Consider the following 12,107-nt stretch of genomic DNA (forward strand, 5'->3'; position numbering starts at 1 on the left):
TTTGACTCTGCCCTCCTGAAGGCCATTGTACTTATGCTGTTGAGAGGTAGATGAACACCTATGATACCTATGGACATGAAAACACTCATGGCGAGCAATCTATCATTCGAAAATCAAAACGAACTTAAGAACTAACTTGAAACATACCTGTGTCGCTGATCATGAAAGTTGTGCAATTTCCACCAGAAGGTCGGGAGACAGACCTCCAAAACTTCCCAAGGCACAGTCCGAGCTGTTAGGAGGTTGACTGACTACTGGAACTACACAATGCACAGTCCAACCTAGCCTGTTGAGGGTTGAAACTGTGCAATATGCAATTTGAGTCAGTAGTGACATGCAACCAACAAACTACATTACGCAGTTTCTAGGGCCAGCGGGACACTGCCTCTAAGAATTACGCAATGCAAGCCTGGAGGTCAGTGTTTGGATAGATTTGCATAATTTATGGAGGGAAGGAAGAGCCTTCACTTCTAGAAATGGATAGTGCTAGCTGTGCAAGGCACGGTCCAGGACAAGCAAGCCCGATCTGGTCCAATGCAGCGCAATCTAACCGAAGGGCGACTGAAATCATGAGAAGTTTGAATGCATGGTGAGATGAGTGCCAACAAGAGTGAATGATAATTCATGCAAACATCAAGTGCAGGATTCAGAAAATAGGAAAGCTTGCATGTGTGTGAAGTGATTTGCCACAACAGTTACCGTCTGTGCAAAAAGATGTCATGCATGTGACAACAATAAGATGCAAATGAGAACTGAAATGATGCTAGTATGTATCAAAACGACAACAGGCACTCACTGAAATAAATCAGACAACATTCATATGAATCGAAACACAAAAGCTCTAGAAACGCATTGCGAGCCATGAAATGTGGGCTTACCCCAAAACAGTTGAGCTTAATGTGCTGATGACCCCTAGATGCAATATGGATGTTAGAGCTAAAATATTGATGTGAGGAATGAGCTCTGTAGCATCCAATTGATGAGTTTTGATCAAATTGAGGTTGCGATGCGCATGCCACAAATCTAGGGAAAGATACACTTGGTGGGAGGTTTATGAAACGATCCTTACATGTAACCTCCAACTGCTAAAAATATATCCCTGAAACAAGGGATGCCTTTGCACGCTGCCTTGGGAGGAGAAGCCCATGCATGAAAATCAATTTTACTCTGTTTCGGAGGGAACTAATAAACTCAACTTCTCATGAAAAGTCTATTCAGCTGGGATGAAAAAATACACATTTATGGGAGGGAGCTGGGTGGATGCCTAGAGGGATTGCACAATTTCCGGGAAGAGCAAGTAACTGTTGCTCAAAATTGCGTAATTTCTAGATTGAGGAGTCCTGCTAAGAGGAATTGTGCAATTTTTCCAGTGAAAAGTGACAAGCAAATTTGTGCAATTTTGGAGCCCAACAGGCTGCTAAACAAAATTGCGCAATTTCTGGAGGGAAGGCTAGTTCCCCTCTAGAATTGTGCAATTTCTTGAGGGATTTTCTTAGCTTGCAGCTGGACTAGGCATGGAGAAATAGCCCGTGAGGGGGATGCAAAAATATTTGATGGATAGGCTGTCAATCTACAAGAAAAACAACGAAGCTTGTGTACTTGACAAGGTAAGACATGCTGCTGTGAAAGGTTGGTAGGGAGGCTCTAAAATGAAGCTAAAGGAAAATTTTGGACGGTGGTTGTAGCCACTACAACACTTTATGACACACTATTAGAAATCCTACTCTTTGAATGGACCTTGTTCATGAAAAGCAAGTCTAACACCTTAGGAAGTATAATTCAATTCTCCGTTCGTCTTGGTTTCCACACATGCTTGATTGTAATATGTAGCATCTGCTAATCTCATGGTCGATTGAAACACATTATAAGCCAAGGGAACACAATTGTTTTGACTGGGGTTAAGGGGTATATTGGTGCACAAGCAGTATAGTCGTCAGAGGCTTAGTTTCATCTCTGGTGTTGCTCCATTGCCAGTAGGCCTAGACTATATCCTGACAGAGTCACACAGGAACACAAGCATGGCTACACTACCAGCGAGCCTGGTCAGTACCCAAATGAAGTTACTTGCATCACCTCTCTGCATAGGAAGCCTCTCTTTTTTCTCCTTATTCATTTTTCATTTTTTCAAACTTTTTTCACTTTTTCATTTTTTCAGTTTTTCATCTTCATAACTGTGCATAGCACTTATTCATTTTAAAGGCAGAAAATGGATCCCGACTTATGAGAGAAGAAGAGGTTATTCCTTTAGAGAATTATTTTATGTATACCTCTAACGTGCTTGTTAAGGTTTTCCCCCTCACCTTACTCTACGTAACTGAGCTGACAAGGATTAACGCAAAACAATCGACTAGAGTAGGTGATACTAGTTAGCGTGCAAGCGTTGTGTTTTCACCAAAGTTCACTTCGAATAGTACGCATTTTCCATTGATCTATCATGGACTGAAGACACCAACTTCTTACATAAGATAGTGGACAAAAGATAACCAAATTTTGATAGTTTTACAAGTCCTCTTGTACTTTACCTAGCTACTTTCAAAAGGTGCACACGGTCCATGCGAAACTGTCCTATGGAAATAAAAAGCAAACAAACCAAAAATTAAAGCAATAAGTAGAAGAAAATGTGGAAGAAAAGTGAGTAAGAAAAGAAACAATCAAGCAAAAAAACACACAAAGAAAGAAGCAAACATGCATGCAACCAAACATCTCAAAAGAAAACACTACTCCTACTCCTAAGCTAAAAGTGCATGGGTCATCTCATGTGAAGTGATACTTCCAATGTAGCCACCGATGCATTGGTTGATCCATGTTGGTGAAGGCATAGTTTGCGAACATCGCAGTTGCGCAAACCAGCAGGCATGAAAGATATAATGATGAAGACAGACACACCTCGAGCCTACAAACGACCACTGAACATAGATGAGTGAAAGCACATGACCTGCACTATGTGGAGCTGCCATGGTGTTGTGCTACACTGTGTGCAGATGTCGAGTGTGTGCATTCTCTTGACTGTGGCATGAAATAAAACATGAGAAAGGTAAACTACTTACATTGTTCATGTGTGCTTGTTTTGTAAGATTCATCCAAAGCATAAGTGATGTGATCATGTAGTTCAAGTGGAGGAAGTGAAATTTGGGTGTTTGTTTGATCTTGAATGCAAAGGAGAGAGTGATGAGGAGCCTTGAGTTTTTCAACATTTTCCTAACTGAAAGTGAAACCAACCCCAGGACAATGAGGGCCTGACATAACCATAAACTTGGGCTGAAGTTCTTCGACAATTTACAGGATTTCGAATTCATTGACAGATAGATCATCATAGACCAGTGTCTTAGATAGATTAACAATGTTTGAATCAACACCAAGATCAGAAAATTTAGGATGTTTTTCGAGACATCCTCATGATTTAATGAATCGGGAAGAGGGGTAGATGAGAAGCAAAGATTTTCACCCTCTGTGTTTTTATAAATGACAGATGAGAGATTGAACAGCTTTTCGGAGGAAGATGTGTCCTATCCACACTGTGATGAAAAAATGACATCTGACATGTCCTATGAATGATTGAAAGTAGAAACATCTGGAAATGGGTTTTCATAAGGGAAATTTGCAGTGGCAGAATCATAAGGGATGTCAGGATAAAGCAGATGACGTGCGGCTAGAAGGGAGTCATCCTTCACCGCAAGTTCTTATTTAGATTCCTGCACACACTCATCATGAATGATGGTGCAGGTTGGATGCATATAACCAACTCTGTCGAAAACTTGATCCTTGTTCACAATAGGTGAGGAGTCCGAAATGGAAGAACACAAGACGATACAATCCGAAGGATCAACAAAATGCAAGGGCAGAGGTTGAGGGAACGAATCCACGTGACAACCAACCGGGTGGCAAGCCAAATCTATGTAGGTATCAAGGTTTCCCACATCACTTTTTTGCTTATTTGGGTCTGACCTAGGTTCAGAGTTGATTTAGCCAAACAAATCCTGGTACTACTAGTCGTTTTGGCAACAGTTCGTGAAGCGCGGATTGAGGTCTCACTCAAAGTTGTATGGGAGGGTGCTAGAACCAGGTTTCCACACCCTAGAGATGTCTGATGAGTTCAATTGGTTCACGGTTCGACCCTGTGCGCACGTCGCTACACGCACTTTCCCGTACCTCGCAGCCTGAGATGTTGCCTTTGCACAACCCTACTGAAGAGATGAACGCTGCGCTTCTATGTTATTACCCAATACTTCACTGATATTCCACTTTCAGTTGATTAACTTAGCCTACTTGCATGCTTTAATTTATAATTAACAAAATAAATCATTCATACAGGTGCGTGGAGTAAATAAACAACATATTTGCAACTTATATCAAACATGCATTAACCCAAGAACAGATACACAAATTGGTAACAAAACTTCTCTTTATTAATTTCTTCCTTGGTTATAGACTCGACTCCGCCCTGCGCACTCAGCTGTAGGGGTCCGCACACTCAGCTGTGGACTACTAGGCCTCTGCGCACTTAGCTGCAGAGCCTTCTCCTACTCCACGACCCAAAGACAGACTTAGTCACTTAGACTCTTTTTCTTCTCTTCACTACTTTGCTGCTATCTTTTACAATTAGAGCCTTGCTCTATTTATACAATCCCATGGTCCGCAGACCATGGGTAGGTCGACATTACATTATAAAACTAGGGTGGAAAACCCTGTGACTCTATCATATATTTCGCGCTCCGCGCCCGCACTTCGTGGAGTCTTTACAACAATATCAAGTCAAAACTTGGTCTTTGAGCCCCAGAACATGCCTTGCAGGGATTCCATGCCCAAAAGGCCCCCAACACAAACATCGTGACTTGCCCTCGAGTCACTCTGTCGGTGCAGTGATCTTTGCACAGAGTCCCTCCAACTATTCTCGAACTGTGTTGAGGTCAGCAATGCACTCAGCTGCTTGTTGTTCCTCTATGTCTGAACTGTTTCCATACATCTGAACCAGTATCTGCTGCATATGTTTATATTCCCATGCCTTTTTCTGGTTCCTTGGTGCGTGAAGACTATGCTTCTATCGGCTAGTCAGATAGTCAGCCCACCTACATAGGGCTTCAAGCAACTGCCATTCACCTTGCCTGGGAAAGGTTCTCCATTTAGTTTGACCATCTATACTACGCCTCCGTCTGTGACCTCCTTAACCATGTATGGTCCCAGCCAACGCATTCCGAACTTTCTCGGGAATTTTTCAAACTTACTATCATACAACAGCACTAAATCATTTACCTTGAAGGTGCACAACTTAATATGGCGATCGTGCCAGGACGTTTCATGCTTCTTTTGTACCTGTTGATGAAAACCAGCCAAGAACCATTCCTCCTCAAGTTCTTCCAATTGCACAAGCCTTTCTTCCAGAGCTTCGTGGTCTTTCATACCTATGAGCGCGGCTATTTGTAGACTAGGCATAATAAACTCCATTAGCATGACAGCTTCCATGCCGTAAACTAACTGGAAAGGTGTTTGTTCCATCAGATTCTTGCATGTTGTCCTGTAAGCCCATAGCACTACAGGTACGCATAGGTCCCAATCGCTTCACTGTGTGTTGGACACTTTGGTTAGCACAGTCTCCATTATTTTGTTGAATGTTTCTATTGTCCCATTGGCTTGTGGGTGATATGATGTGCTTTTTTGATGATGCACCTGGAACTCTTCTGTGAGCGCGCTGATGGTTTCATTCAAGAAATGTGTACCACGATCACTCATTAAGATCTTCGGACATCCAAATCGGGTCAACACGTGTTCAAACAAAAACTTCAGAACCGTAGCGGCCATGCAGTCTTTGACCGGCTGCGCTTCCACCTATCATGTCAGGTACTCCATCGCAGTGATGATGTAACGCACATCCGGTTTTCTCTGAGGTTTGGTAGGTCCCACAAAGTTGATTGACCATTTCTTGAACGGTTGCAGTATCATTTGTGGATTCAACAGCATGTCATCCCTCCATGATGGTTTTCCAGTCCTTTGAATCACAAACCTTACAGTGTGTTTTTGAATCTTGGTGAAGGGTTGGCCACCAAAACCCTGTGCGAAGAATCTTTTGTGTGGACGATCATCTTGCATAGTGTCCTCTTGCAGCACCCCCATGTGCTTCCACGAGGATCTGACTTCTTTCAAATTTAGGTACGTACCTTCGCAATATCTCATCATTGCCCATTTTATATAGGTTCCTTGCGATGACAGAAAAATTTGGTGCGTGCACCACCAATTCCTTCTTCTGTTGGATAGAGTATTCCTTCAGCACAGTCCTTGTTGTCACAAAGTGGATTAGATCTTTGAAGTGCCCATCCATGACACGCACAACAAAGATCTGTGTGTCAGGTAATCCTTCCTCCAAACTAGTAGGTTCCTCACCTGTCTCAATACGTGACAAGTGATCGAGTCTCGTGTTCAGGCATCCAGGTTTTACCACGACCTCAAAATCATATTCTAGGAACAATAAGAGCCACCTACATATGCACCCCCCTAACATAGGCTTATTGACCAAGTAAATTAGCACGGAATGGTCTATATACATCTTGAAATGTCCTCCTAGCAAATAGTGCTAGTATTTTTGGAGTGCGTACACCATCGCCAATCCCTCACACTAGGTTGTGGAATAGTTCTTCTCGGCTTTGGACAATGTATAACTTGAAAATGCAATAGGGTGATCCAAGCCTTATCCACCCTCTTGTGTGAGAATTGCTCCTAGCATGGTACATGACACATCAACATGGACATGAAACTCCACATCCCATTTTGTGAAGACCATGATTTGAGCGGAGGCCAATTTCCCCTTTATGACATCTAGGCTCTTCATACAATCATCATTCCAACAAAATGTGACATCCTTTTTCAATAGTTCCTCCATCAACGTGGTGATTTGGGCATACTTCCTGTAGTACCCTGTGTGTCCCAAGGTAGCACGCAACTGTTTAACACTTTGCGATGCTTCCAAATTTAGAATCACTACAATCTTCGTGGGGTCCACCATCAGTCCCTATTTGCAGACCACATGTCGCAACAAGTTCTCAAAGGGAAGAAGGAATGTGCACTTCTTAAGGTTCAGCGCAATCTAGTGTCGTCGACAAGTATCCAACATCAAGCATAAGCTTGCTACGTGGTGCTTAACCAATCCAAAGATAGTCTAATCATCCAGATAGACCTCCAGGAACTTGTGGTTGTATTCTTTGAATGTGGCAACAATGATGTGTGAAAAGATGGTTGGCACGTTCTTTAACCCAAACGACATAACAATGTATTGAAAGAAGCCCCATTCCGTTGCGAAGGTCATCTTACTTCCATCATCCGGTGTGATTTTGATCTGGTGGTACCTTGAGAACCTATCCGTGAAAGAGTATGCTTCTTGTCCACCAAAATTTTCCAATACTTCATCTGTGAACGCTATTGGGAATGGGTCGTGTACACAAGCATCATTCAAACTCTTGAGGTCCACGCATATTTTTATCTTGCCCTTTTGCTTTTTCTCCTACACTACCATAGGGTTCACCCAATCAGATTCTTCCACCAGCTCAATAATTTTGGCTGCGAGCATTTTGTCTAGTTCTACGTAGACCTTTTCCTTCTACTTCAGATTCAAGGGGTAAGGCCTCTACTTAAATGGCTTCACATCGGGTTTTAAGGTGATCTTCATCATCCCTAAGTTGCCAACGATCCCTTTTAAGTCCGTAATGTTGGTTGGCAATAAGTCTTGGTACTCGCGGAGTAACTCAGTGACCTTATCGACCATGGCATCATCCCAATAATCACCGAGCATTGCATATTTTGGTCCAGTGTCCGTCCCAATGCTTACCTGCTTCGTTTTTAATGGTGCGGTGATGTGAGGATCTTCAATCAATGGTCCTCGAACCTCGCGATAGCCTTCAATTTCTGGAATGTTAATTTTCTGTGGATCCTCATCATCCTCATCAATATTTACATTGTAACACTCTAGTGCACAACTCAATTGGGTCGCCCATTTCGGCTGAAGCACTTCCATTGGCTCCTGTGGTATTTTGAAGATAGCTGCTTTTACTGCTTGTATACCATCATCAAAAATATCCCACCAACGATCCTCAAATGTGAAGTTTAAGAGGAATTCTTCACGCAAGATATCCCATTTGCTCGTGCCATGGTGGAGCTCCGTCTCAGTATACCAATTCATGGGTATGATATCCAGGGTATGAAAAAACAGATGCACCCACTCAAGTTGTGGCTCTTCCCCATAGGCCTTGGTCCATTTCACGAGGTGTGCACATGGATCATCCCATCTGTCATACTTTTCCGTTAGCTGCATCTGATGTTTCCCAAATTGTAGGCACATCATCCTTCTGCATTCCCATCAGTCCTCAAAATTCTGATAGTGCGTACCCCACCACCTTGTGAGCATAGCATGCAGTGCCCATTTAAAAGTGTCGAAATGCTATTGTTCCAGTACTTCTTTTTCAAACTTGTTCAGGAAATCATCCACATCGTTCAAACCGTTATACATAGGCAGATCTCTTGCTTCCATTTCTCCAATGTAATGACCTTATCATCATGTTGCAGTTGAGTGTGGTTACCTCGTGTAACCAGTTCTGCCATCGGTCTATTTCCTCATCCGAATCTTATGTGCACGAGCTTTTGCACTCCCACGAAATCCTGCCATCCACTGTTTGATTCACCCAGTCCTACTCTTGCGTGATTATCTTGTGGATACAGTCTAGATTGTCGTCGTTGTCGCAATCGTGCACCAGCTCTATGTAGCACGATCCTTTCGCAGGGTCTAAAGGTACCACTACACGTAGTGACTTTTTCTCAAAAATAATCTTGCGCTTCATTAGATTTATCACTCCATTCATGTCAGTGGCCCAATCTATTCCCAGTAGAACAGGATAGGGATTGTTGTCATCAACAATCTCTATCACTTCGAAATCTACAAGTGCGCTCACACCTTCGATATCCACCGTTATTCCTTGTAGTCTCCCCATTGGTAGGATCTTTTGCTGGTTCGCCATTCACAATTGAATAGGAGATCATTGTAACGCAGGCCTGCCCATGCACTCCCATGTCTGCTTTGGTAGGACGTTCACATTCAATCCTAGATCCAAAATCACTTGATCCATCTCATATTATCCAATTTGCGTAGTCAATCTCATCTCCCTTCTTGTTCGTGTTGTGTGCTTCCCGAGCTTCCGAACTATGTGCGGTTCTCCTGACCCGACGCATCTAGTGATGATTTCTTGCAGTCCCTTCATAGCCTTGTTGTTGCGCAACAACTTCATGCATGTCTCCAGAAATATAGTGAGCATTGATGGGTCCATCTCTGGTTCCATTTTGTCTTTACTACCTGAAGTGGAGTCCTCTGTGAAGCTCTTCTTAGCTTCCATGAATGTCTCCTTTGCACACTCCAAATCAAATTCTAGTTCCTTTTTTGGGGCCTTGTGAACCCAGGCACTCTCTTTGGGCTACTTGTCCTTATCATATCCTGTCATGATACCACTTCGGATAATGATGTTTACATTCGGATCCTCCTCACGCAACTCAGACCTCATCATTTGTAGGTTCTGAGTCGGGGGAGGTTGGAGTGCTCCTTTATTACGCAACCTCGCTATTAGCATGGGACAGTCCTCCATCTCATGATCAAACAAGGTACAATATAAGCATGATGGTCTCGTCGGATTTGTACAATCGCAGGCAAAGTGCCCTGGCCCTCTACGATTGTAAAAGATTAGTTGTTTACGACCCCTTCCTGGCCCCATTCCACCTCGACCTCATCTGCACCCCTGAAATCCAGTGCTTGCAATCCCTACATTTTGATCGAGGGCTCATGTTTCAGTCTGAACTTTGTAGTTAGGAGTCTGATACATCATCAGTTTATAACTTCTACAGGTACGATCATCATGGCCTACTAACCTGCAAAAATTATAGAACAATTGTTGGGATGTCTGCGTATACTTTTGTAATAGATAGCAATTATCTGTAGCATGCTTCCCTCCTATCTGACAAATCACACACCATAGTGCAGGTGCCGCGCTCGGTCCTACTTGTGCCTCTGGTCTCAATGGCATTGACCCTCCTCCTATCAGGTAGTTTGTGAAGACTAGACAATGGTTCTTATCATGTCCCTGGCCTTTGCACTTTATGCAACATACCTCCTCACGCGCCTCTAGGTGAGTTGTCTTGTCTTGTTTCAAGCTTTGCATCTCAAGACAAGTTTTTCAACTACGCGTGGATCTTTTGGACCCCCAAGTTATGATCTTATATCGGGGTCTCATGTAGTCTCATTGCGATCTCCAAGGCCTCGGCTTGAGTGGATAGCTTCTGTTGTGACAGTGTAGTCCTTAGATGCAGCGGTAGTGGCGCTACAAACCATGCGTGGTGTTGCCCATCTATTAAGGTCATATTGGCATCACAAATCATACACTTTAGTCTTTGATCTAGCTCCTAGGGGGTCTCACCTGGAAGCATCGTGATTTCCTTAAATCCAATAATCAATTGTGTCTCTGATTTTGGCCTACTAAATTCCCTGTTTAGCGCAGCTTGGATATCCGTGATCCCTATGTTTGGATTGTCATTGGAATTCTTAATGTACCACATCAGTGCGTGATCCTGCAAGGCATTGACTAGCGTTGCTTTATTTATGTTTTCATTCGTGATTCCCTGCGCTTCCCATACAACCTTTACCATGAACCAAAATTGGTCCAGATCTTCATTCCCTACTCCTTTGAACACCAAAAACTTTATTGTGCTCGCCATATTGAACTATGGTCGTGGCGGAGGTGGTGTGGGCGAAGATGGGGGTGGATATGGTGAAACTGGTGGTGGTGTAGGTGGGGGTGGTATACACAGAATTCATTGCCCTAGGTCCAGAGTTGATTTGAACACCGGCAACTTTATCGTGCTCACCATATTGAACTGTGATGGTGGCAGAGGTGGTGTGGCGAAGATGGTGAAACTGTTGGTGGAGTAGATGGGGGTGGTATGCGTGGAATTCATTGCCTTATGAGACTAATCACACTTCTTGGTGAAACTTCACACAGATCTTCCTCTCTTTCTCGTGGAGGTGAAATCAAGGGGCTAGTCTCTAATTCTATGCTACCTTCATTTCTGTAGATCTTCCCACTTCACGTAGACACAAACATCAATTTTTCACATAACCTACTTTTCACATAGTAGCATCTTAATCCAAGTGTTCAAAGATTTAACGTACTTACTGCATGGTCCTTTGAGGAAACGTCATTCTGCCTCGCTATAGCTACTAAAGTATCTATAGCGAACTCGGTGATAAATCCTCCTATAATGCGATTGAGCCAATGGTCCATAGTGTGCATGATCTTATCTTCTGATGCTTCTAGTCTGCACACCAACTTTAGAGTCCAAATAATAGGTTTGTCGAGCCTACACCTTCCTTAACTGTCTGCTAGCTTCAAATTCCACTTGTACAACTTAGAGGGGAAGGATGCAAAGAAAATTTCATGGATTTCTATATATAAGTAGCGCTCTAACCACTCTTCCTTTGATACTCGTAGATTCCTATTCTCCTGTGCCGCGAACTCATGAATTTTCCTGTCCAACCACTCTTCAATTTCTTTCTTTGTCGAATTCCAGTGACACGACATCAGGCATATCTTATGTAGATCTCGGTCCCAGCAAGGAAACCATTTGTTGGATTATTGGGGCCTGACCCAGGTTCAAAGTTGATTTAGCCAAACAAATCCTGGTACGACTAGCCCTTTAGGCAATAGTTCGTAGAGTGCGAATTGAGGTCTCACCCGAAGTAGTATGGGAGGGTGCTAGAACTAGGTTTCCACACCTTGGAGATGTGTGATGAGTTCAATTGGTCTACGGTTCGACCCTGCGCGCACATCGCTATGCGCACTTTCACATACCTCACAACCTGAGATGTTGCCTTTGCACAACCCTACTCAAGGGCTGAATGCTGTGCTTCTACGTTATTACCCAAGACTTCACTGATATTCCACCGTTAGTTGATTAACTTAGCCTACTTGCATGCTTTAAGTTATACTGAACAATATAAATCATTCATACAGGTGCGTGGAGTAAATAAATAGTATATTTGCAATTTATATCAAATGTGCATTAACCCAAGAACAAATACACGAATT

Source organism: Pinus tabuliformis, chromosome J, assembly GCF_031772625.1.
Source record: "Pinus tabuliformis cultivar Carrire ecotype Pingquan chromosome J, CPIR1, whole genome shotgun sequence".
Taxonomy (NCBI): domain Eukaryota; kingdom Viridiplantae; phylum Streptophyta; class Pinopsida; order Pinales; family Pinaceae; genus Pinus; species Pinus tabuliformis.